The sequence below is a fragment of the Sciurus carolinensis genome, chromosome 5 (assembly GCF_902686445.1).
Source record: "Sciurus carolinensis chromosome 5, mSciCar1.2, whole genome shotgun sequence".
Lineage (NCBI taxonomy): Eukaryota > Metazoa > Chordata > Mammalia > Rodentia > Sciuridae > Sciurus > Sciurus carolinensis.
Window position 1 is genome coordinate 67,058,424 of NC_062217.1, and position 24,989 is coordinate 67,083,412.

The following is a 24,989-nucleotide window of genomic DNA, read 5'->3' on the forward strand; positions in this document are numbered from 1 at the left end:
CTTGGAACTGTAGACTTATGATTAATATGTGATATATTTTTACTTCATAGTAAAACAAGTTTCTATACTTTTCAGACTCAAAGGTCAGTAATGAGTTTATTTATATCTCAGATTTTAGTTTGGCTTACACTTGGCTTGCACCTTTAGTATGTTATTGATAAGAAAGCATAGATAATCAGTGTGGTTTGACTCATAAGGTTCTTAGGTGTTTTGATGCATTAATAACTTTTGAACATAGAAATTTTTTTTTAATGTGTTGGGGATTGAACACAGTGAAGTCTGTTTTTGTGGACAGTCATGCAGAAGTATGACTAGAAGACAAAAAGGTATGATCTGATGGTAATAACTAGGCAGGAACATAGCAAGGTTAGTTTGTTCAGATTCTTCTTGACTTTCTATGTGACATTCCTTCTCTTTATAGGGAGGAACACTTATCACATGAGGATCTTCAAGGGAAGAGCAAGAGAGGTGGTCAGAGAATGACCTTCCTAGGTTTAATGGCCTGCTTCAGGGGAAAAGGAATGAGGGAACTTTCAGTTTCTATGGCCTACTTTGGAAGAGAGGGCAGGAGAGGGTCAAAGAAACCTTCTTGCTTCTGAGTTTTTCTCGATTTCCTTCAGTTTAGACTATTCAGTAGTATATTTGGGAGTATCAAGTTCTGAGCTCTGACAGGGGGGGTAAATATTTTGTAGTGAGCAAATTGAAATGTAATCTAGTAAAAGAGAGCACTCATTGATTCTAAGCTCTTTTGAATTGGACAAGAAAAAGGAAAAGGAAGTATTACTTTGTTCAGCAGACAGTAAGATACATTGCCATGCATATATATATATATATATAGAGAGAGAGAGAGAGACTGTATTCTCTATAAAGTTACTGACTTTTAGTAAGACTTTAACCAAAATTTTCACATTACATTATTTGTGATCTCTTCATACAGTAATTCAGCAAATATTTTAGTCCTCGACTTACATTTATTTAAGTTTTTTAATTTTTAAAGGGAATGATGTGAGTCTTACAAATGACTTTATATGACTTTAAGGTTCAATAAAATGAAAATTTTGATAAAAAATACTATTTGGTATTCACACAATAATTTTAAGGGGCTTCAAGGGTGAACCTGAAACTGCAGCACATGTATAATTGTTATCGGATCAAGTACTTAGAATATGTCTACCTGCTTGAGAACTGATAAATTGCCTGCTGACCATAGAAACGAAGGACCCCAAGAACTACAAACTGAACCAATCCTCTCTTTACTGAACTTACATAATGTGTGAGGATTAGGATCAGTGAATACTTAGGCAAGTATAAACCCATGGGAGAATGTCAACAAAGAATTCTGTAAATGAACATGTTGTAATATGTCACTTGAGTGAGAACTATACACATGAACAGAAAAAAAATAAGGAATGAAATATGTAAACAAAAAGCCTCGACAAGTTTTGAATTTTAGTGTAAAAAATGGACAGACTCCTTTATTATGGTAAGACACAACATAAACTTAACCATTTTAGCTATTTTGAAATGTACAGTTCAGTAATGTTAGGTGGGATTCACATTTTTAGGCAACAGATCTCTAGAACTTTTTCATCTTGCAACACTGAAATTTCATACCCATTAGACACTATTTCTTCTCCCCTCCCCACTAGCCCTTGGTAACCCACTTCTGCTTTCTGGTTCTATGATTTCTACTACTTCAGATACTTAATGTAGGTGAAATATCATGTAAATGGAATTCTACTTATAAGTAGAATCATACAATATTGATACATATGTTGTGACTGGCTTGTTTCACTTAGCATTCTGCTTTTTTAAGGTGCATAATATTACACTGTATGTATATACCACATTATCTTTTTTATCTGTCAAATCTGGGTTTATTAAACCTCTTAGAAAAAATTGACAGTCTTTTTAAGAATTGTTATCCTGAATTCTCAGGGAATTGCTTTCTCTTTAGTGACTGAAGGATGAGAGCCAAAAAGTAAAAATAGAAAGAAACTCAATGAAGATGACTATATTCTCTAGAGATAATTGGTTAGTCCAATCTTAATCAGTATTTAACATTTTAGATATTATGTTGAGGAAGAACAAAGTAAAATCTCATTTGCAGATGGTATATTTTCTGAGCAGTGGAATATCAAACCCACAAGGAAGATTGCAGAAGTAGACAGATTATGACTTATGTGTCTTATTTTCCATAATTCCTCAAATTGCCATGTTCAAAAAAATGAATCACCTGTCCCAGAGTGTGTACTTTTTTTTTCAATAGATTTTGGCTAAATACTTAAGCATGGAATTTTTTGCTTCTTGACTTTCCACTTGGTTGTTTATTATAGTTTTTATTTCTTGGCCATTTATTTATTATAAGTATAATTTCTTTTATACCATTGAGAATAGTTCAAATTGCTGCTTTAAAATCCTGCCTCCTAATTCCACCATCTGGTTGCCTCTGTTGTTTGTCTTTTCTTTTAAAAGTGTATCACATGTTCCTGTTTCTTCACATGTCAATTAACTTTAGACTTTTTATTTATATCATAGAATAAATTTAAACGATAACATTGTGACTATTATACTATGGAGACTGAATTTTGTGTTTCTCTAGACAGTTCTGATGTTTTTGTTGTAGAAACAAATTAGTTTGTACTCAAACAGCACACTTTGTTTCCTGGGGAGCAATGCAAATTTAAGTTCAAAATTTCCAGCTTTAATAGGGCTGTGTGGAGTCTGTATATACATGTGTTCTTCAGAGGGCAGCCAGAGATATGGGCAGAAATTATCCACAGAATTCAGTTTCCTTTCTCTGGTTGTCTGTAGAATTCCTTCCTCACTTCAGAGCAGCTGCTGTTGCCCCAGGCTGTCTTCTGGTTCTCCATTTTAAAAAGACTAAGGATATTCCATTGCACCTTTATCTATCCAGCAGGGCATAGAATAGGCTTCCCCACACAGACTAAACACCATTAAAAAACTAACAGAACAACTAGGAAACTCACCAGGTATTGTTCTTTTCCACTTTTATAGGGACTCTCACAGTCTGGCTAATTTTGATCAGGGCAATTGAGCCCTTGGGTGTTTGATAGTTTGTCCAGAATTTATAGATGATTTTGTGGCCGGATTGGTCAGATGGGAGCTTATGTAACCATTACCTGAAGCAGAATCACCATTTACATGCAAGTGGAGAAAGAAAATGCAGTCTATGCATGTAGAATATTTGACATTTCCTTAAAAAGAATCTTAGCTTCTTTGAAGACTATCTTTCTTAACATGTTAGGTTTTTATTGACATGAATGAGAGCATGTTAGATAATATAGAAGAAAATAATTAGAAACAAATTAAAAACATTATCAGACCTTGGAAAAAATTTGCAGTTTTTAAAGTACTGTTTGTAACTTTGGTTGGTTGTACTTTTCAGGAATCACTAATTATTAATTTTTGATAAAATTATAAAGTTCAAAGTGTAGAAACTAAAATCTGATAATTGGGGAGTTGAGTTTACTATCTGAGGATACATAAAGATTAGGGTGTGTCAAATGAATACCAGTACCTAAGAAAAATGTGATTGAAGATCATAAAATTACAGTACAGTAAGGTAGTATTTACTTAAAAGAGGACAAATTAAGGACAAGTATATGAAGGTACCACTATTTATAGATCAGGTAGTAAACAAATGGAAACTTAGAAAGCAGCAACCAGCAAATGTAGATGTCTCAAACATTACACTAATAATGACAACTCTACAGCGATTTACTAAAAGAAACTGTTTCGAGAATGGCAATTAGGAAAACTTTCCATTTTATTTTAAAACTTACCTTATCCAAAATGTTCTTAAGTTTTTACCACTTGGTGGCAGTATACATCCATCTACTTTTTAAAAAAGCATTTTGGGGCTTCCTGGGAAATCGTGTTTTTAACCTGTAAGTCAAAGCATTATATTAACCTTATTTTCATTTGTGTTTGTTTCATATCAGCTTCCTACAACTAATCAACCACTATTTTTTCCTTAGTCAACTTAAGTAGATCTACTGAGGAAAAGAATTATAATTATAAAACCAAAAGCTTTTTTTCCATAATATATATTCAGATCAAAGGTACCTCAATTGATTGATTTCAAAATTATGTCTACCAAAAGCACTCAGAGATGTTAAAGTCACACAGTTGCACTGTTAATTTGACTGATTTTAAATCATAAAATCTGCCACTTCATGGCAAGTATGAGGTGAAAATTGTTGTAGAAATTTAATAGAATATAATTCTTGACCTTTAAAAAAGAAATAACTTGTGCTAATTTTAGCAGATTTCTGGAATTTTCTTTTGTATTTTTTCTAGATTTTTAGTTATTTGGAAATAATATCTGATATTAACACCAGAAAATAGGGCTTACCTTTTACTTAAGTATGGAATTTATAAGTGTCAATGTAACTGTAGCACATTTTGAACTGTATATACATATGAACTTGTGTATAATACTTAAGGTATGTGCGCTTATAGACATTTTTTATTTTTTATTGCTTTTCTTTATAGTAGGTTGAAATTTTTGTCCATCCCATGCATCTAAGCTCTGGGGGACTGCTTTGTTATCAAAGAGTTAATTCAGTGTGCTTCTTTTGTTACAAAGAAAAGAGTGTTAATAATACTATGTGAGGTATTGAGTCTTAATAAAGCTATTAAGTTTCATGAGGAAATGGTGAAATATTTCTCTCTTATGAGAACTTTGGTAACTAGGAAGCAAAAAGTGTTTTGGTCAACATAACTTCCTTGTTTAGAAACATAGTTATATTTCTTGAGAAAAATTCTGCAAGATTATCTGGAAGCTCAGCATAAATATTCATATGTAAATAATCCAGTTAGTTTTATTTGTATGAAAATAAGGTTTCTCATTAATGATAACTACTTGTTTTTCTGGTTCTTGTGTTTCAGGATGTATGAATTGTTTTCTGAAATTTCTTTTTATACTGCCAAACCAATGAGCATAAAATTTCTTTATAAGTACAAGTTTATAATGTTACCCTTCAATTATAATTATCCTAGAATGTTGAACAAATTTATTAGAAAACAATAATTTGCTTGCCTCTTATAGTAAATAAGCACGCTTAAAATTTAAACTCAGACACCTTGTATTAGTCAGCTTTTCATCACAGTAACCAAAGTACCCAACAGAAACAACCTAAAGGACAAAAAGTTTATTGTGGGCTCACAGTTTTGGAGGTCTTAGAGCTTGGGCAGCCAACTTTATGTGCTGGATCTGAGGTGAGGCGGGGAGCATCATGGCAGAAAGACCTCGGGGAGGAAAGCTGTTGAGCTCATGGTAGCCGGGAAGCAGAGAGAAAAAAAAGAGAGGAGAGAAAGAAGCTAGGAAGACAACATCTAATCAGTTCTCAACGGTATGCCCCTAGTGACCCACCTCCAATCACATCCTATCTGCTTATACTAGTTCTTTTAAATTTTCAATCTATGAAATGGGTCAGTCCACCTATCCGGTTATTTCACCTCAATATTTCTGCATGAACACATGCAGAAATATTGGTGACTTTTGGGTGGGGCTTTTGGGTGACATCTCATATCCAAACCACAACATACCTCATGGTTTCTGATTTGGGGCTTAGATGGAACTAAGAATCTCAGCTTTTGATAAACAATTCAGGATTCTAATGTGGCAGATACATGGACCACGAACACTTTTAAAATGAAAAAGTTTATTTTTTATTTACCTATTAATTATGGTAAAAAAATAATCTTTGAATTCTGAATTAAATTTCATGGTTTTAACCTTGTGTTAATACTGCTCCTTTTCTTCAGCATAAAAGTAATATATTTTAATGTATTGAGCATATCCAAGAATATATTCAATCAAATGTTACATTTCTTGCTTACGCCTCTAAAACTTACCCGTTGCTCTCTACAATCTAGTGGATTTTTATAGTAATGTAAATGACTTGTAGATAAAAAGTGCACGAGGGAAAAAAAAGTTCATGGAAGAGTTTTGAAAACAATTTTAAATATGGCATCGGGAAGAAGCTTCATTTAGCTGATTGTTTTATATATGTTAGATGAGGAAACAACATTTCAAAGAATATGACTTCATTTTCTACTACATTTATTATCTTAAGTAATTTATAAGATTTTTAATTTCATGGACAGGTTTCGAGGGATTTATTAAATCTTGAGATGAAATTTTGAATCAAGTAACCAAGAGGGTGCATCATATTATGGAAGGAGAAACCAACTCATGAGGGACCTTTCCAGATACCTTGGCTTAAATCCAGAGATATAATGACCACTTCATTCTCTTGATCTACATAGTATGTCTCAATTAAAAATCTGCATATTTTTGAGTGTCTAAGATTTCTTTTGGGTATTTTTAGTTTTATGATTTAATTTCTTTTGTGGTTTACTTTGTAAAGGTACATATAATGTACGAATGTTAAAATTAATAAATGTATATGCTATGTGTTTGGGGTTAATCATTTTAATAGATTACTGTCACTATGATGTCACTTTCTGTATTTACATTTAATTTTTTAATGGTATCACACCACAAATAATAATTTAAAAAATAGGAATTTATATGTAAAATAGGCATTTCAGCCAAATTAGGGCTTATTGCTATACTGCATCACTGTATGTGTGTATAGAGGTTTCATAGTTTAAGTAGAGAGAAAAATGGGCCCATATTGAGTACTAATACTACTGGGTATGGCCATGCCAAACGTAGGCTCAAAATGAAATAAACTCAACTTGTTTTAACATTTTTTAACTCTAATTATATACCCCATATAGACTGCTGAATAGAATAACATTTCTAAGGTTGGACTATACAGTCAGTTTAGACCACTGAATAAGAATAAGTCTTGCTGTTTTAGTTGAAAGAAGGAAAAAAAGGGATTCTAGATGATGACAATATTAATGAATTTCTTTTTTCCTTTTTTTCTTCCTGATTCCAGTTATGTGATTTCTGGTAGGCATCTGGGTCTGAATAAAGTCTTGGCTTTGGAAAAGGTAGTGTTCAAATGATATATTGCTACATAACAAATCACCCTTAGTATTTTAAAATAATTTATTATTTATCACAGCTCTGAAGATTGATAGGTTTTACTGAGTGTTTGTCACCTGACTGATGCTTGGGTCATGTGTCATCTGAAGTCTTCTTTAGTTTGGAGAGAAGATAGAATGACTGCTAAATCACTCCCTTCCCGTTTGGGTCTCTAAGGGACCGTTTAACTGGCCTCCTCCATAGCATGCTTTCAAGAAACTCAGACTAAACTCAAGGCTGTTTGAGACCTAACTTCAAAATACCAGTACATTATATCTGTCACATTTTGTTTGCCCAGCAAATCATTAAGTGAAATATTTTCTACTTCTCAGTCAGGGAATAGCTTGCATACAAAAGGAAGAAATTCTTAGAGGCCATGTGAGGGATAGAAAATCCCAGCATTTGGAATTTTCTTCCCAGGCCTGAGTGAGAGAACCTGGAGACAGTGTGAGAGAATGCTGTGCAGAAGCGCAACAGATTGTTAGCAGAGCTTGGCCTGTAGAAATATATGACTCTCTCTCCCATTCATTCTTCATGCTTAATAAGATGGATTAAGTTTTCTTTGCCTCCAGTAAGCTGAGGAACATAACAAAGTGTTCCATTTAAAGAAAGAGTTTTTCTTATTGACCTTCAAGCAAACTCACCTCTTTCTGTAAGAAACATGCTTACTGCAAATTTATAAGGATATATTGAAAAAAGGATAGACTAAGAATTATAGGGAAAAAAAGGGCAGGAAGGTATATTAATACCAGATAAGGTAGATCTGACATAAAAGACCCAAGCAGGTTAATAAAGCACATTAATAATAAAAGATTTTGTAGTCAAACTTCTACATAGCAAATGACAGTAATTGTAAAATAAAAATTTTGGAAAAACAAGGGAATGTGATGAAATGCAATAATGTTTAGAAAACTCGATATGCTTTTTTGAGAATTGGATAGATATAATGGATAAAAAAATACATAAATAATAGAAGAACTAGTTTTATCAGTAATATGGATGCAGCTGCTATATAGAGAGCCTAACTTTCTTGACTGGAGATTAAGTTTTTTAAATGTCAATAAAGAATTTTCAAAACAGTCATGCATGTTCTCAGTTATATGGTAATGTAATAAATTTTTTAAGTACAGGTTTTATAGTTTATTTTTGTTATAATTTAGTAAAACCAGAGGAAAAAAATAAAAGGTGAAGGGAATTAAACTTGGTAGTTAAGGAGTACATATTTTGGATCAAAGAGGAAATAAAAAGTGAAACAAGAAAGTAATGAAAATATTTTATATCAAAATTCTGAAAGCTGTGTCAGGAAAATCTTCAACCTTAAAATGCCTTTATTATTAAATAGAGAGGCAAAGTAAATTAATGTATTACTCATCTTAAGAAAGTAGAAAAAAAATAGAAGTAAGCTGTTTGGAATGAATGGACATTAATAAAGAGAATATGCATCCCTGTAACAAGCAGTTTGAAAACCAAAAGTGAAGTGAGGCAACAAAATGTAACTTACTAAATTGACAAAAGTGAAGAATTTGAATAGAAGTATTATTAAAGTGAACAAAGATGTACAATGATAAAGTTCCCACCAGATTCATTGATAGATTTACCTAGAAAGACAGGTGATTCCAGTGTATTATACTCTACCAGACTAATGAAAAAAGATGAAGTTCTAAGAAAGACAAAAGGAAAGCAAAAATACCAAAAAATAACTATAAGCCAGTTTTACTTATTACTGTTGATGCAAATAATCAAATTATTTACAAATACTATTGTATCAAAAGACTAATACTTAGATGATACGAAGTATATTTCAGGACAGAAAGAATAGTTCATTACATCAGCAAGTTGCAGAATAGCCTTGTGAACATGTCAGTAGATGCAACAGTATTCTATGCTAAGCTCTTATATATTTTTTCATATGAGCCCATTATCTTCCTTGTGAAAGAAATATTTTTTCCATGGCCATTTCGATTAAGGAAGTAATAGACTTATATGAAAACTATAAACTCTTAGTGTTGAACATGAAAATATTTTGTATTAGAGAGTCAAGGCTATATAAAATAGCTTATTTTCCTTTAGTAATATACTAATCAAATGCAGTTAAATTTTATTCCAGTATTTTTCTTGTTAATTTGGGGAGGGAAAGTTGGAGGGAAGAAATATAGTTCAGGTTTGGATGTTTTAATATATATGAAAAAATAAATGCCTCAGAATGCCACAAAAAAGAAGATGCAGGTGGAGTAACGTGAGAAGTGCTAGATCAACCAAGAACTCACTATAAACTTCAAAACTTATATAGTCAAAAGTGGTGTTGGCATAAATCAGACAAACAGCAATGCAACAAGATATAGAAATAGATCTATACCGCAATAGTGGTAGTTCAGTTTAGTTGAAAAGAATTATGGGTCTTAGCACAAGTAGATCTTAATCTGTTAGTTTATCCTCACAGTTTATATGACACATAAATTTATTCCTTGTGGGTTTAAAATTTAGAAGAAAATTATGCAATTACTTCAACAATCCCAGAGGTTTTTAACTTATGCTTCACAGATCTTCAGGGAGTAGCCGAAAGAAATTATTGTCACTTCTAACTAAAATTTAGCGTTTCCTTCATTTATAAAATATAGACATAAACAGTAAGATTACCAGTTCCTGTGAATGACAACATTTGAAATCTGATATTTTAATATCACAGTGTAGTTATTGCAGATATCTTCAGAGATTATGCTTCTGCTACTTCAATATTATTGTAGTTATTAGACCTTAGACCCTTCCCGAAGTCTTGACTTTAATGCATTTGTAAAGAAGGGCATACGTTTTCAAAATATTTTGATAGTTTTAAGTCAGTATAACTTGTTTCCTTTTTAATTTTACATATTTTAACTTAATTTTTAGGAATAATCTCAAAAGGGTTTCACCAGCATCATCAGATTGCCAGTGGGGCCCATGGCATAAAATAATTTTTTAAAAAATCCTTAATTTAGGTGATTATAATAGTGCTTCTCAAACTGTAGTATGAATCAATGAATCATATTGGGATCTTGTTAATCTGAAATCTGATGCATTTTTCTGGGGTAGCAATCTAAGATCATTTATCTTTAACAATGCTGCCAGGTAGGATAGTGCTCCCCCAACCTAGTCTAGTCCATGGACCACAGTGAGTAGCCAAGTTCTAGAACTGAGCTGTCCATTAGAGAAGACACAACTAAATGTTATTATTTGAATTTAAATTAATTAAGATATAGTATTTCAGTCTCACTGGGTGGTTAATGCAGATAATATTAGATGATTCAGATATAGAACATTTTCATCATTATGAAAAATTTTATAGGACAGCACTGTTATGGGTAAAGACTATAAATAGACATTTCATAAGAAGTACAAATTCAAATGACCAGATGTTCAAACTTGCCAACATTTGGGGAAATAAAATTTTAGTAACCATGAGAGCTGAGGTTGCAAAAAGAAAAAACTCTTAATATGTATGTAGACACAATTAAAAAGATACATATTACTGGAGGAAATATGAATAATTGCAGCCTTTTGGACAGATGCCTAGCAACATTGATCGAAATAAAAAATAAGCATTCTTCAAAACAGATTCCCCATAATTGTGACTATGTTCCATAGAGTAAAGTACCAGTATGAGGCTATGTATACTAGGAGGTTTACTATAGCATTATTTCTGGCAGCTAATTGTGGAAAGGCAGGTGGTAGAAGGGAGAGGGAGGGACTGGAAACAAATACCCATCATACAACAAGTAAATGGTTGCATAAACCATGGTACAGTCCGCACGATAGAATATCGTGCAGCCATCAACCTGAATAAATTAGAAAATATCTATTTGTTTAGGTTTCCCATAAGATATTGTTGAATGAGAAAGCCTGGATGCAAAAACCCAAGTATTCCATTTTGTTGTTGAGGGGTGGAAATGACCCTCTGCCTGAATGTATAAGTGTGTATGTGTGTGAGAATATGGACATGAAGAAGAATAGGGAAAGATATGTTACTTGACATGAGCTGCCTTGGTATGAGGGTAAAAGGAGGAGCGAGAGAAAGGAGATTCTTAGAAAGTTCTCTGAAACTCAGTGTATATTATAATTCCAGTATGTGTGTATATATATTCATTTGTTCATATAATTATCCATATTTTTTGAAATATAAAGTTATGGTAATTTACAAGTAAAATATAACTTTCTTGCTATAGATGAGTCCTCTTTTATTGCACCGTACATCCCCTCTCGCTTCAAGAACAAAAGCAAATTTATTTTCACTTGACTCTAACTGGTGAATCAACTTAATTCTTTTATCCTCTTTATGCTTGTTAATATTTCAGTAATTATCTCAACCACTCAAGAGGCATGGAAGGCCATACTTTTCTTACATTGATACATTTAAAGTTTTTGGTTAAAAGGTAATATTTTAAAGATAATTTGTTAACTTGGTTTCTCAAACATTGAGACTTAAATTTGTTTAGTTCAATCATATTTGAGTCAGTATCTATTGAAAAATCGATTCTTCAAATTTGTTTCAGTAGTTTCTAAAAATAAAATGTTGGCTATATAAATTGTCTCCCATTACATCATCATAATGTTTTGTAATGGTAGAATCTGCTAGATCCATGAGCTAGGGGTTATGTCTTAACACCAACAGTGGGTTAGCAGAATAACAGACTCATAATAATAAATGAGCCAGTGTATTAGTCAATTTACTCACTTTGCAGAGACAGCAGTTAAGTCCAGAAAAATTGACTTGCTACAGTAGTAAGTAGCAGATACAGAACTAGAAGTTATATCTCTCAGTCCAATCTAGTGTCTGCCACACTTGATGAAAGTTCCCCTTTCCATCTAAATTATGATTTTTTTTCCTTTAAAAGACAAACTCTTAAATTCACAGTTATTCAGACATAATTGAAAAATTACCATGTAATATATCAAAGTTTTTTTTTTCTTTTTAACCAATAGCAGGCTTTTAATACTTGTTTTGTCTATCTTCAGAAGACATGATTTTAAAAAATAGTAATGCATTTCTTGAGGAGTTTAACAAAGAGTAGGCTCTGGCAGCAAAACAGACTTTGTTGTTATGTAAATGGACAGTCTGTAAGAATTAAAGTTTAATTAGGTTTCTTGTTCAGTGTTGGTTGCTTGGATTAGATTATTGATAATGTGAAACTTGTGGGAATTCTAAGGAATGAATTCCCACTTTCCCAAAACTAACTAACTAAGCCATTCTCCGAATGGCTCTCCAAATAGGCTGCTTCTGATTTGAATCACTGATAATAAGGTGAATGTCATAATATCATGTTTCCATTTCTTTAGTTGCCCTGTCTCCTTGTAGTCAGAAGATTACTCCATTTATCAAAGTTTTATTTTGACTAGTAAGTTAACACTTTTTTAGTCTACATGGTATAAGACAAAAGATTTAAATGATGCTTAGAAATTCATCATATCCAAAACAATTGCTTTTTGTTTACACAGCTGCTGATTGTTTAAAATGTGCCTCTTTAGTTCCATATTTGAACAATTAACTACTTCTTTTTTTTTTAATTTATTTTTTTACGTTTACATAGGGTAATGATGTTTCTTTTTTTTCCCTTCCCCCCCACCCCTCCCACCCTTTTCCCTTTATACAGTCCTTCTTTCCTTCATTCTTACCGCTCTCCTTAGCCTAACTCTAAACCTAACCCTAAACCTAATGCTAACCCCTCCCACCCCCATTATATGTCCTCATCCGCTTATCAGCGAGATCATTCGTCCTTTAGTTTTTTGAGATTGGCTTATCTCACTTAGCATGATATTCTCCAATTTCGACCATTTGCCTACAAATGCCATAATTTTATCATTCTTCATTGCGGAGTAATATTCCATTGTATAAATATGCCACAGTTTCTTTATCCATTCATCAACTGAAGGGCATCTAGGTTGGTTCCACAATCTGGCTATGGTGAATTGAGCACCAATGAACATTGATGTGGCTGTATCTCTGTAGTATGCTGATTTTAAGTCCTTTGGGTATAGACCAAGGAGTGGGATAGCTGGGTCAAATGGTTTTTCCATTCCAAGCTTTCTGAGGAATCTCCACACTGCTTTCCAGAGTGGCTGCACTAATTTGCAACCCCACCAGCAATGTATGAGTGTTCCTTTTTCACCACATCCTCGCCAACACCTATTGTTGCTTGTATTCTTGATAATCGCCATTCTAATTGGGGTGAGATGTTCAACATCCCTAGTAATAAGGGAAATGCAAATCAAAACTACCCTAAGATTTCATCTCACCACAATTAACTACTTCTTGTAGAAACATTTATATTCCTTGTTAACTTTTTAAAATACGTATTTAAGGAATAATATTTGTTTTAAAGGAGGAGCTCAAAACTTTGACTTAGGTACATGTCATATTTGAACCCATAAAATTTATAATTAAAATTCTTTTAATATCCTGAATTTGAGAGAGAGAATATTAACATCTGATCAACAGTTTTACAATTTCCACAGAACAGATTTAATTAAAAAAAAAAGAAAAAACAGAAACTTGAAATAAAAGAATGAACAAGATATAATTTCCCAAAAACCTAAATTGTAGCTCTACCTCTTGGCTGGCTCTGGAATCCTGGGCAAATCATTCAGCCCTTCTAGGCGTAATGTCGCTATCTTAAAAATAGGAAGATTGTAGTAAATTATCTTCAGTGTATATTTCATCTCTGAAAGTTCATATATCTAAAATGGTTAGCTACTACTGTTTGGAAACAAGAGTAATGGGGAAAAAATTGCCTCATGTTATAAAATGAAAGGTCTTATAGTTGGTAACTTAGCCAAAATACTTTATAAGCTGAGATTTTCAGTTCTCTTATGTCAATAGTTAAATAGTAGAGAAAAGTACAGAGTACAAAGGTATTTCTTCACCATCCCCTGCATATCCCCCTTTCCATTCCTTACACATGCGTCCCTGTAGTTTCTGACCAGTTAACATTTTCCCCATTGAAGCCTCTTGTTTTTGTTTTTTAATAGGTTTAAATGTAAGATACATAAGTAAATTGCAATTGCTTGATGGATTTTTACAAAGCAAACCCATCTAATTAACAACCACTCAGATCAGGAAACAGAAGCCCCCTCATTCTGTCTTTCTTAACATCTTTAGAAAAATTCTACATGTATGTTGCATAGAATGCTATTTCAGCTGTGGTATTTTATTTGCAAATGTAGGATCATCTTTTCAATTGGAAAATAATTTGTTAAGTACAAACATTTCCTATACCTTGAGTATAGTTATTTTAAATGTTAATGCTTTTAACATTAATTCATTCTGCAAACATTTCCAGTGTAATGACTGTTAAGGTTACTAGGTATATAGAGATAAGAGAGGTCTTCAGAATCATATGTGGATATATTAGGGAAACGGAAGGTTTATAGGCAAAACAATGCCAATATAGTAGTAGATTTACTATTTTCAGGCTAGATGTAGCCTGCCTTATTTCATTTAGAAGACAGAAAAGGTGACATTATCCCTAGCACTTCAAAATCAGTTCCATTTATTACATGTAGAAAGCTAACAATTGAAATCTTCTCAATGACTTGGACTATTTTTTTCCCTGTGTAATATTTTTCTTTTTAACAAAAGGAAATTGAAATTTAACTGCTAACCACTTACTTTTATGCAGAAATTTTTGGTTAGAAGGATTTGGTGAATGAAAATTTTATGTGTCTGATTCTTTATGTTTGAAAAGATTACATTTGTTGCCTCTCTTTAGTCTATATAATGTCCTATTTTTGCTTCCCCTTTTCCACAGACATTAATCACAGACTTTATATTTAATAGGCAGGGTGCTAGATTATAGAAAACTTCCTAAAAAACTGTGTGTTGGGGCTGGGGAGATAGCTCAGCTGGTAGAGTGCTTGCCTCGCAAGCACAAGGCCCTGAGTTCGATCCCCAGTACCGCAAAAAAAAAAAAAGCTGTGTTGTAGGAGGCAAGTAATATCAGCTCCCCTTACATGCAATACATTTTCTGACAGAGGTGAAAACCAGGTGCTATAAGAAAGATAAGGTGGACATCTAACTCAGAATTGAGACTTAGTCTTCCCACAGAAGTTGATTCTGAGCTCAGGTCAAGGAAGAATACTGATGGTAATCCAAAACAGTCTTTTTTCTTGTTTTTAGTGTTATCCACAAAGTTCTACACAGTCAGACGGTTTTGTCTCTATTTAAGGGAAGATGCTATTTTTTCCTGTTTTCCATTGCTATGCCTTATTCTATTTTAGTTTGTAATAGTAAATGAAGCAGATTTTATTTTTTTCAAAACAGAATGTAATCATTTTTATTTTCAGTTGAAAAGTCCTGAAGAAACTATTGGTAGAAAATATACATTCCTATACTGAACTTCTGCTTATATTTTTTATATGGTGTTTAAAGAAAGTTTTTATGTGTGTGTGTATATATTACATGATGTATGTACACACATATGCAGACTTTATTTTACATGTCAACAGACACCACATATTTCCCTTGGAACTGCTGTCTGCACCAGTTCATATTCCATATATTTCAAGGTCAGGTGCTAATATCCTCTTTAGATATTTTCACTTTTAGATCTTTGTACTTCCACCTTCACAAAATCTCTGCTTCTTTGGCCACTTATGTCATCTGGATCCTCTACCTTTTACCCTTCCTCTTTGTAGACCACTGGGACATTCTCTTAACATAGTGGAAGTCTTGCTCTAGATTTAGTCCTCCTTTTCACTTCAGCTGCTGCCCGTGGTCCTTCTGTGATTCATCTACAACCCTGAACTTGTATTTTCTCATCTCTGGCTATTACCTCTTCTCTACTTCAACATTGTCTTATTGCAGACATTCTATTCCTTGTTACCAGAACTGATTTACTTCTTTGAAGTTATTAATTCAATTTGGTCCACTGAACATACTGCTTTCTGTATTTCCATGTTTCTCAATCATCTGCTTCCACCTCATCTTTAACGAAATTTCTGATCCATATGATTTATCAGTCTCTCTTTTTACAATATTTTTCTAGTTGTTGAGGGAACCTTTATTTGATTCATTTCTTTATATGCAGTGCTGAGAATCGAATCCAGGGCCTCTCATGTGGGGCAAGTGCTCTACCACTGAGCCACAACCTCAGCCCCTATCAGTCTATTTCTAAATCTATCTTCCTCCCTCTCCATTGTGTTAGCACTCTTAAACCTTTGTTTTACCATCATCTTTTAATTCCTCCCCAACTTTCTTTTTATCACACCAACCTGAGAAAAACTCAATTCTCCCTTTTTTAACAGAACACTCCTGGGGAAAAAATCACATAAGGATAAGCACTAGAAGTTGTTACCATCTTCAGATGGGCTTACACAATTATACTGTAACTCTGTTTTTTCTAGTTCTCTTGTTTTCTTCAGAAATTAATGTAGGCATTCACCACCCTGCTCACATTTCCTGCTTTTTATTTCCTTCTCACTATCAGCAGATAACTTGGTCTTTCATTTCACAGGGAAAATAGAAGTCCTCAGATGAGAAATGCCACAATTTCCTACCACCAAACCTACAAACTTACTTCCATGAATACTTATTCCAGTTTGTTCGTTCTTGCTGCTTGTGATGACTCTTGTCTTCAAAAAGTAAAAAAGAAAAAAATCATGTGCCTTTGGAAACTAGGTGGATAACATAAATAAATAAAGCATTAGGGGAAGGAATATACTGTGACCTACAGCAAATTGATCAAAACTACTAAAAAAAATTCAGGTTTTTAATATTCTATATCAGGTGGGAAAATGTCTCCTATGACAAGGGTAGCTGCTGATCCCATCCCCTGAAGCCACTTTGGGCCTTTACGCTCCAGAATATGCCTGTTTTCTCCAAAAATAAGCACTTCTTTTGCTGTTAGTTCTTTGCCATCAATATTTGAAGACCCTCGATATTTTAAAATCTTCATTAGCCCTATTTTCTTTACTGTATTTTCTCCACTTTTACTGTTAAACTGTAGAAAGTTGCTTACAGTTTGGGTGTTTGACAAGCTTAGAGCCTTCACTCCACTATTTATCTGACATTTGACTCTCCAAGCCTCAGTTTCCTTACGCATAGAAATGAAGATAGGGCTTGGATTGTGGCTCAGTAGCAGAGAACTTGCCTAGTATGTGTGAGGCACTGGGTTTGATTCTCGGCACCTCTTGTAAATCAATAAAATAAAGGTTCATTGACAAATTTTTTTTAAATTAAAAAATGATTATATATACAGTCATAAAGTATTGAGATAATGCACATAATATAACACAAAACAAGAAGATACTGAGTATTCAGATTGATTTGCTTTAGTCTCTGGCACTCGACCTTCTACCCTTGATACTTAAAGGTTTTTTGTTTTCTTAGTGGTTTCTCAGAGGTACTCAATACTGTTGACTGCGTTATCTCCTCTGAACACTTCTACTATTGTTCCTGACACACTTCAGGCTTACCCTTTGCTTTTGTGAATGCCCCTGTAGGTTCCCTGGGTTCTTTGTTTTTTGCCCATCCTTTAAGTGTTTAATATTCCTCATGTTTATATTCTTTTGGATTCTGTCATGATCTTTGTGCACTTATTAAAAAGTTGAACTATCAATTGGGTTGTAATCTCTCTGGAAGCCAAAACAAAGGAAAAAGCATTTTAACCATATTAACTTATAGTTTGAACATTTACTACGTATTATGCATTTTTATGAGCACTTTACATGTATTACATGATATAATCTTTAGAAGAACTCTGTGAGGTAAATACTGAAACAGATAGGTAAACTAACCTGTCCAAAGTCATCCTTCAGGTAATTCAGTTCTAAACAATTTCATTATTGAGCTTGTTTTCCTAGCCATAACACTATACTGTCTTCCAACATGATTGGTAGTGTTTAGAATTGTAGAGTATCCTTTAGAACTAAAACTTCTCTAGGACTTAGATCTGAGATGAGGTATGTGATGATCCCTTGGGAAGTGGTATAGTATCCTTAGCTATAATCCTATAATAAACACCATAGTTGTCTTCTATTCTCATAGAAAACTTCACTATAGGAGAACTTAACACTAAATCAGAACAAAACACACTATATACAGTTATTCTATAATTACATCTCTCAGAAAGCACTTTGATAGAATTAAATTTTTTTAAAAATATTTTTTAGTTGTAGTTGGACACAATACCTTTATTTTATTTACTTATTTTTATGTGGTGCTGAGGATCAAACCCAGTGCTTCGTGAGTGCTAGGCAAGCACTCTACCACTGAGCCACAACTCCAGCCCCAAGAAGTTAAAATTTTAAAGTTATGTTTAATAGTTTCAAGAGAGAAAAAAAAAAAAAAAAACTGTTACTTATCTTTGAATCTATAGTACCTAGCCCAGAACCAGTCATATACCAATAATTCAGCCGGTATTTGTAGAGTGAATATGATCACACTTAACTGGTCAGCTATTAAGAAGGAATGGCTTAGGTCAGGATGTATTTAACATGCCAGGTTCTGAGGGTGGAGATGATTGATTGCAAGATCTGATTCAGTCTGTGTCCTGCTTTCCCTCCAAGTTTCCATATTCATTTATTCCTCAAACTACTCCAAAGCAGTTACTTTATTCTTTTTTTTTTTCTTTTTTTTTTATTGTAAACAAATGGGATACATGTTGCTTCTCTCTTGTACATGGAGTAAAGACATACCATTTGTGTAATCATAAATTTACATAGGGTAATGTTATTTGATTCATTCTGTTATTTTTTCCCTTCTCCCCCACCCCTCCCACCCCTCTTTTCCCTCTATAGTCCTTCCTTCTTCCATTCTTGCCACCCTCCCTAACCCTCACTCTAAACCTAACCCTAACCCTAATACTAACCCCTCCCACCCCCCATTATGTGTCATCATCCGCTTATCAGCGAGATCATTCGTCCTTTGGTTTTTTGACATTGGCTTATCTCACTTAGCATGATATTCTCCGATTTCATCCATTTGCCTGCAAATGCCATCATTTTATCATTCTTTATGGCGGAGTAGTATTCCATTGTATATATATGCCACAGTTTCTTTATCCATTCATCAATTGAAGGACATCTAGGTTGGTTCCACAATCTGGCTATTGTAAATTGAGCAGCTATGAACATTGTTGTGGCTATATCTCTGTAGTATACTGATTTTAAGTCCTTTGGGTATAGGCCAAGGAGTGGGATAGCTGGGTCAAATGGTGGTTCCATTCCAAGCTTTCTGAGGAATCTCCATACTGCTTTCCAGAGTGGCTGCACTAATTTGCAACCCCACCAGCAATGTATGAGTGTACCTTTCTCCCCACATCCTCGCCAACACCTATTGTTGCTTGTATTCTTGATAATCGCCATTCTAATTGGGGTGAGATGGAATCTTAGGGTGGTTTTGATTTGCATTTCTCTTATTACTAGACACGTTGGACATTTTTCCATATGTTTGTTGATTGCTTGTAGATCTTCTTCTGTGAAGTGTCTGTTCATTTCCTTAGCCCATTTGTCGATTGGATTATTTGCATTCTTGGTGTAGAGTTTCTTGAGTTCTTTATAGATTCTGGAGATTAGTGCTCTATCTGAAGTATGATTGGCAAAGATTTTCTCCCACTCTGTAGGCTCTTTCTTCGCATTGCTGACAGTTTCCTTTGCTGAGAGAAAGCTTTTTAGTTTGAATCTATCCCAGTTGTTGATTCTTACTTTTATTTCTTGTGCTATGGGAGTCCTGTTAAGGAAGTCTGATCCTAAGCCGACATGTTGAAGATTTGGACCTACTTTTTCTTCTATAGGATGAAGGGTCTCTGGTCTGATTCCGAGGTCCTTGATCCATTTTGAGTTGAGTTTTGTGCAGGGTGAGAGATAGGGATTTAATTTCATTCTGTTGCATATGGATTTCCAGTTTTCCCAGCACCATTTGGTGAAGAGACTATCTTTTCTCCATTGCATATTTTTGGCCCCTTTGTCTAGTATGAGAAAATTGTATTTATTTGGGTTTGTGTCCATGTCCTCTATTCTGTACCATTGATCTACCTGTCTATTTTGGTGCCAATACCATGCCGTTTTTGTTCCTATTGCTTTGTAGTAGAGTTGAAGATCTAGTATTACGATACCCACTGCTTCGCTCTTTCTGCTAAAGATTGCTTTAGCTATTCTGGGTTTTTTATTCTTCCAGATGAATTTCATAATTGCTTGCTCTATTTCTGTAAGATACATCATTGGGATTTTAATTGGAATTGCATTGAATCTGTATAGCACTTTTGGTATTATGGCCATTTTGACAATATTAATTCTGCCTATCCAGGAACATGGGAGATCTTTCTATCTTCTAAGGTTTTCTTTAATTTCTTTCTTTAGTGTTCTGTAGTTCTCATTGTAGAGGTCTTTCACCTCTTTTGTGAGATTGATTCCCAAGTATTTTATTTTTTTCGATGCTATTGTGAATGGGGTAGTTTTCCTAACTTTTCTTTCTGAAGATTCATCACTTATGTATAAAAATGCATTGGATTTATGAGCATTGATCTTGTAACCTGCTACTTTACTGAATTCACTTATGAGTTCTAAAAGTTTTCTGGTGGAATTTCCGAGTTCCTTTAAATATATAATCATGTCATCAGCGAACAGGGATAGTTTGAGTTCTTCTTTTCCTATTCATATCCCTTTAATTTCTTTGGTCTGTCTAATTGCTCTGGCTAGAGTTTCAAGGACGATGTTGAATAGAAGTGGTGAAAGAGGGCATCCCTGCCTTGTTCCAGTTTTTAGGGGGAATGCTTTCAGTTTTTCACCATTTAGAATGATACTGGCCATGGGCTTAGTGTAGATGGCCTTTACAGTGTTAAGGAATGTTTCCACTATCCCTACTTTTTCTAGTGTTTTGAGCATGAAGGGATGCTGTATTTTATCGAATGCTTTTTCTGCATCTATTGAAATAATCATGTGATTCTTAACTCTAAGTCTGTTGATATGGTGAATGACTTTTATTGATTTCTGAATGTTGAACCAACCTTGCATCCCTGGGATAAAACCCACTTGATCGTGGTGCACTATCTTTTTAATATATTTTTGTATGTGATTTGCTAAAATTTTGTTGAGAATTTCTGTGTCAATGTTCATTAAGGATATTGGTCTGAAATTTTCTTTCCTCGATGTGTCTCTGTCTGGTTTAGGTATCAGGGTGATATTGTCTTCATAGAATGAGTTTGGGAGGGTTCTCTCCTCTTCTATTTCATGGAATACTTTGAGGAGTATTGGAATGAGCTCTTCTTCAAAGGTTTTGTAGAACTCGCCTAGAACCCATCTGGTCCCGGACTTTTCTTTGTTGGTAGGTTTTTGATGACCTGTTCTATTTCATTGCTTGAAATTGATTTATTTAAGTTGTGTATGTCCTCCTGGTTCAGTTTAGGAAATTCATATGTCTCTAGAAATTTGTTGATGTCTTCGAGGTTTTCTGTTTTTTTGGAATATAGATTTTCAAAATAGCTTCTAATTATGTTTTGTATTTCACTTGTGTCTGTTGTGATATTTCCTTGTTCATTCCAGATTTTAGTAATTTGAGTTTTCTCTCTCTTTCTCTTTGTTAGTGTGGCTAAGGGTTTATCAATTTTGTTTATTTTTTCAAAGAACCAACTATTTATTTTGTTAATTTTTCCGATTGTTTCTTTTATTTAATTTCATTGATTTCAGCTCTGATTTTAACTATTTCCTGTCTTCTACTACTTTTGGTGTTGGTCTACTCTTCTTTTTCTAGGGCTTTGAGCTATAGTGTTAAGTCGTTTATTTGTTGATTTCTACTTCTTTTGTTGAATGCGCCTCATGAAATAAATCTTCCTCTAAGTACTACTTTCATAGTGTCCCAGAGATTTTGATATGATGTGTCTTTGTTCTCATTTACTTCTAAGAATTTTTTTATTTCTCTCCAGATGTCTTCTGTTATCCATTCATTGTATAATAGCGTATTATTTAAAATTTCCAGGTATTGGAGAAGTTTCTGTTTTTTATTCTGTCATTTATTTCTAATTCAATCCATTATGATCAGATAGAATAGAAGGTAGAATCTCTGTCTTCTTGTATTTGCTAACAGTAACTTTGTGGCATAAAATATGGTCTGTTTTAGAGAAGGATCCATGTGCTGCTGAGAAGAAAGTGTATTCGTTCTTTGTTGGATGGTATATTCTATATATGTCCATTAAGTCTAAATTGTTGATTGTGTTATTGAGATCTATGGTTTCTTTATTCAGTTTTTGTTTGGAAGATCTATCCAGTGGTGAGAGAGGTGTGTTAAAATCACCTAGTATTATTGTGTTGTGGTCTATTTGATTTCTGGAATTGAGAAGGATTTGTTTGACGTACATGGATGAGCCAATGTTCGGGGCATAGATATTTATGATTGTTATACCTTGCTGATTATGCTTCCCTTAAGCAGTATGTAATGTCCTTCTTTATCCCTTCTGACTAGTTTTGGCTTGAAGTCCACATTATCTGAAATGAGGATGGATACTCCAGCTTTTTTGCTATGTCCATGTGCATGGTATGTTTTTCCCCATCCTTTCACCTTTAGTGTGTGGGTATCTCTTTCTATGAGATGAGTCTCTTGCAGGCAGCATGTTGTTGGATTTTTCTTTTTAATCCAATCTGCCAATCTATGTCTTTTGATTGATGAGTTCGGGCCATTAACATTCAGGGTTATTATTGTGATATGATTTGTATTCCCAGTCATTTGACTCATTTTTATTTTTTTGACATGATTTGGTTTCTCTTTTATTTGGCTATTCCTTTAGGCTAGTTCCTCCTGTTGCTGATTTGCATCGTTGTTTTTCATCTCTTCCTCATAGAATATTTTGCTGAGAATGTTCTGTAATGCTGGCTTTCTTTTTGTAAATTCGTTTAGCTTTTTTTTATCATGGAAGGATTTTATTTCATCATCAAATCTGAAAGTAAGTTTTGCTGGGTATTAGATTCTTGGTTGGTATACGTTTTCTTTCAGGGCTTGGTAAATGTTGTTCCAGGCCCTTCTAGCTTTTAGGGTCTGGATTGAAAAATCTGCTGATATTCTTATTGGTTTTCCCCTGAATGTAATTTGATTCTTTTCTCTCACGGCCTTTAAAATTCTGTCTTTATTTTGTATGTTAGGTATTTTCATAATAATGTGCCTTGGTGTGGGTCTGTTTTAATTATGTATATTTGGAGTCCTATAAGCCTCTTGTACCATGTTTTCCATTTCATTCTTCAGTTTTGGGGAATTTTCTGATATTATTTCATTGAATAGATTGTTCATTCCTTTGGTTTGTTTCTCTAAGCCTTCTTCAATCCCAATAATTCTCAAATTTGGCCTTTTCATGATATCCCATAATTCTTGTAGATTCTGTTCATGAATCTTCTGTTTGGTCAACTTTGTTTTCAAGATTAGCTATTTTTTCTTCAATGTCTGAGGTTCTGTCTTCCAGGTGTTCTATCCTATTGGTTATGCTTTCTATGGAGTTTTTAACTTGGTTTATTGTTTCCTTCAAGGATTTCTGTTTGTTTTCCAGTGTCTCTAACTCTTTATTGAAATGATATTTTGCTTCCCATATTTGCTCTTTTAACTGTTGATTGGTGCGATCATTTAATGCCTGCATTTGCTCTTTAATCTCCTCCTTCAATGCCTGCATTTTTCTTCCATCTCCTCGTTTGCTTCCCTGATTGTTTTAATTATGTACATTCTGAACTCCCTTTCTGACATTTCTTCTGCTGTGCTGTCATTGGGTTTTATTGATATAGTATCTAGGTTGGTTTGGGACATTTTCTTCCCTTGTTTTCTCATATTGGTCAGATGTCAATGGGACTCTGAGATATTGCATATTTCCTCTTTGGCTTATAGTGTCCCTGTAGATTTCCAGTAGATCACCTCCCAGCCTTCAGTAGCCTGAAGTCTTGGAGGAACTTGATAATGCAGTGCTTCCAAAGAAAGCTGCCCCTAGCCCGCTATTGAGTCTAGGGCTGGGGGCAGGTTCTGTGTGGAAATCCTCACACTGGGTGGTCCTGCTCCTGGAGGAAGCTGGCTACAGACAGGGCCTGCCCCCGCCTGAGGGAGCCAGGCTGCTAGGGGAAAGCCTCTCCCTGTCCTGCCTTGGTCCCAGAAGCCGCCTGCGGGCCGGGCCCACCGCTGGGTCCGGGGCTTGGGGTTGGCTCTGTGTGGAAAAGCTCTCACTGGGTGGCCTGCTCCTAGAAGCTGGCTGTGGATCGAGCCTGCCGCTGGAGAAAGCAGGGCTGCTTGGGGAAGACTCTAGCTGCCCTGCCCTGCTCCGAGAAGCTGCCCCTGTCTGGGCCTGCTGCCCGGGCCCAGCTTCACCAGGTGGGACACACTCACCCCACGGCTCTATGTTGGTCTGAGTCTCTCAGTATCTCCCCTTCTTGAATCCTGGGTTCTGGAGTGACGGTAGATGCAGTCACCCTCTAGTCTGCCATCTTGGATCCTCCTCACTTTTTTCTTTATTTATCAGGTACTGTGTAAAATGATGGAGACTCACTGGTGAGATACAAAGAAAACTAATTTGATGGTACAGTAAGAACAGTAAGAATGGTTCTTTTAAGGAAGCAAAGATAGTGGCAACAAATTAGAGGAAGCATAGTACACTCAAAGAAGTTGAATTGGAGAATGAAGTGTGACTGTGGGGAATGGTGAGCAGTCAGATTGTCCAGGACTTGTGATGTACTTTAAGATTTTCACTTCCACCTCTCTCCTCATATCTCAGTGAATATGTGCTACTGGTATTGTGATAGTACCGGGGACATGAATATAAAGATGCTTTTCAAGGTCACACATTTTTTTTTCCTTTATGTCACAATTTAATATCATGATTAATCTCTTCATTAACCCTTTTTTATTCTAGATATTTAGGTATATGACTCTCTAAATTGTGTACTCCTGGAGAACAAGGATCGTGTCTTATTCATTTCTTTATCACTGGCATTTAATAGTAACTCTCAATAAATGTTGAAAGAGTCATTTGACATT

General features: G+C 34.4%; 1 protein-coding gene across 1 annotated transcript in view; it reads left to right on the forward strand.

The window, feature by feature from the left end:
- Pibf1 (progesterone immunomodulatory binding factor 1) overlaps window positions 1–24,989 on the forward strand; it is a 234,411-nt gene that overhangs the window by 18,269 nt on the left and 191,153 nt on the right. The window lies entirely within an intron of this gene.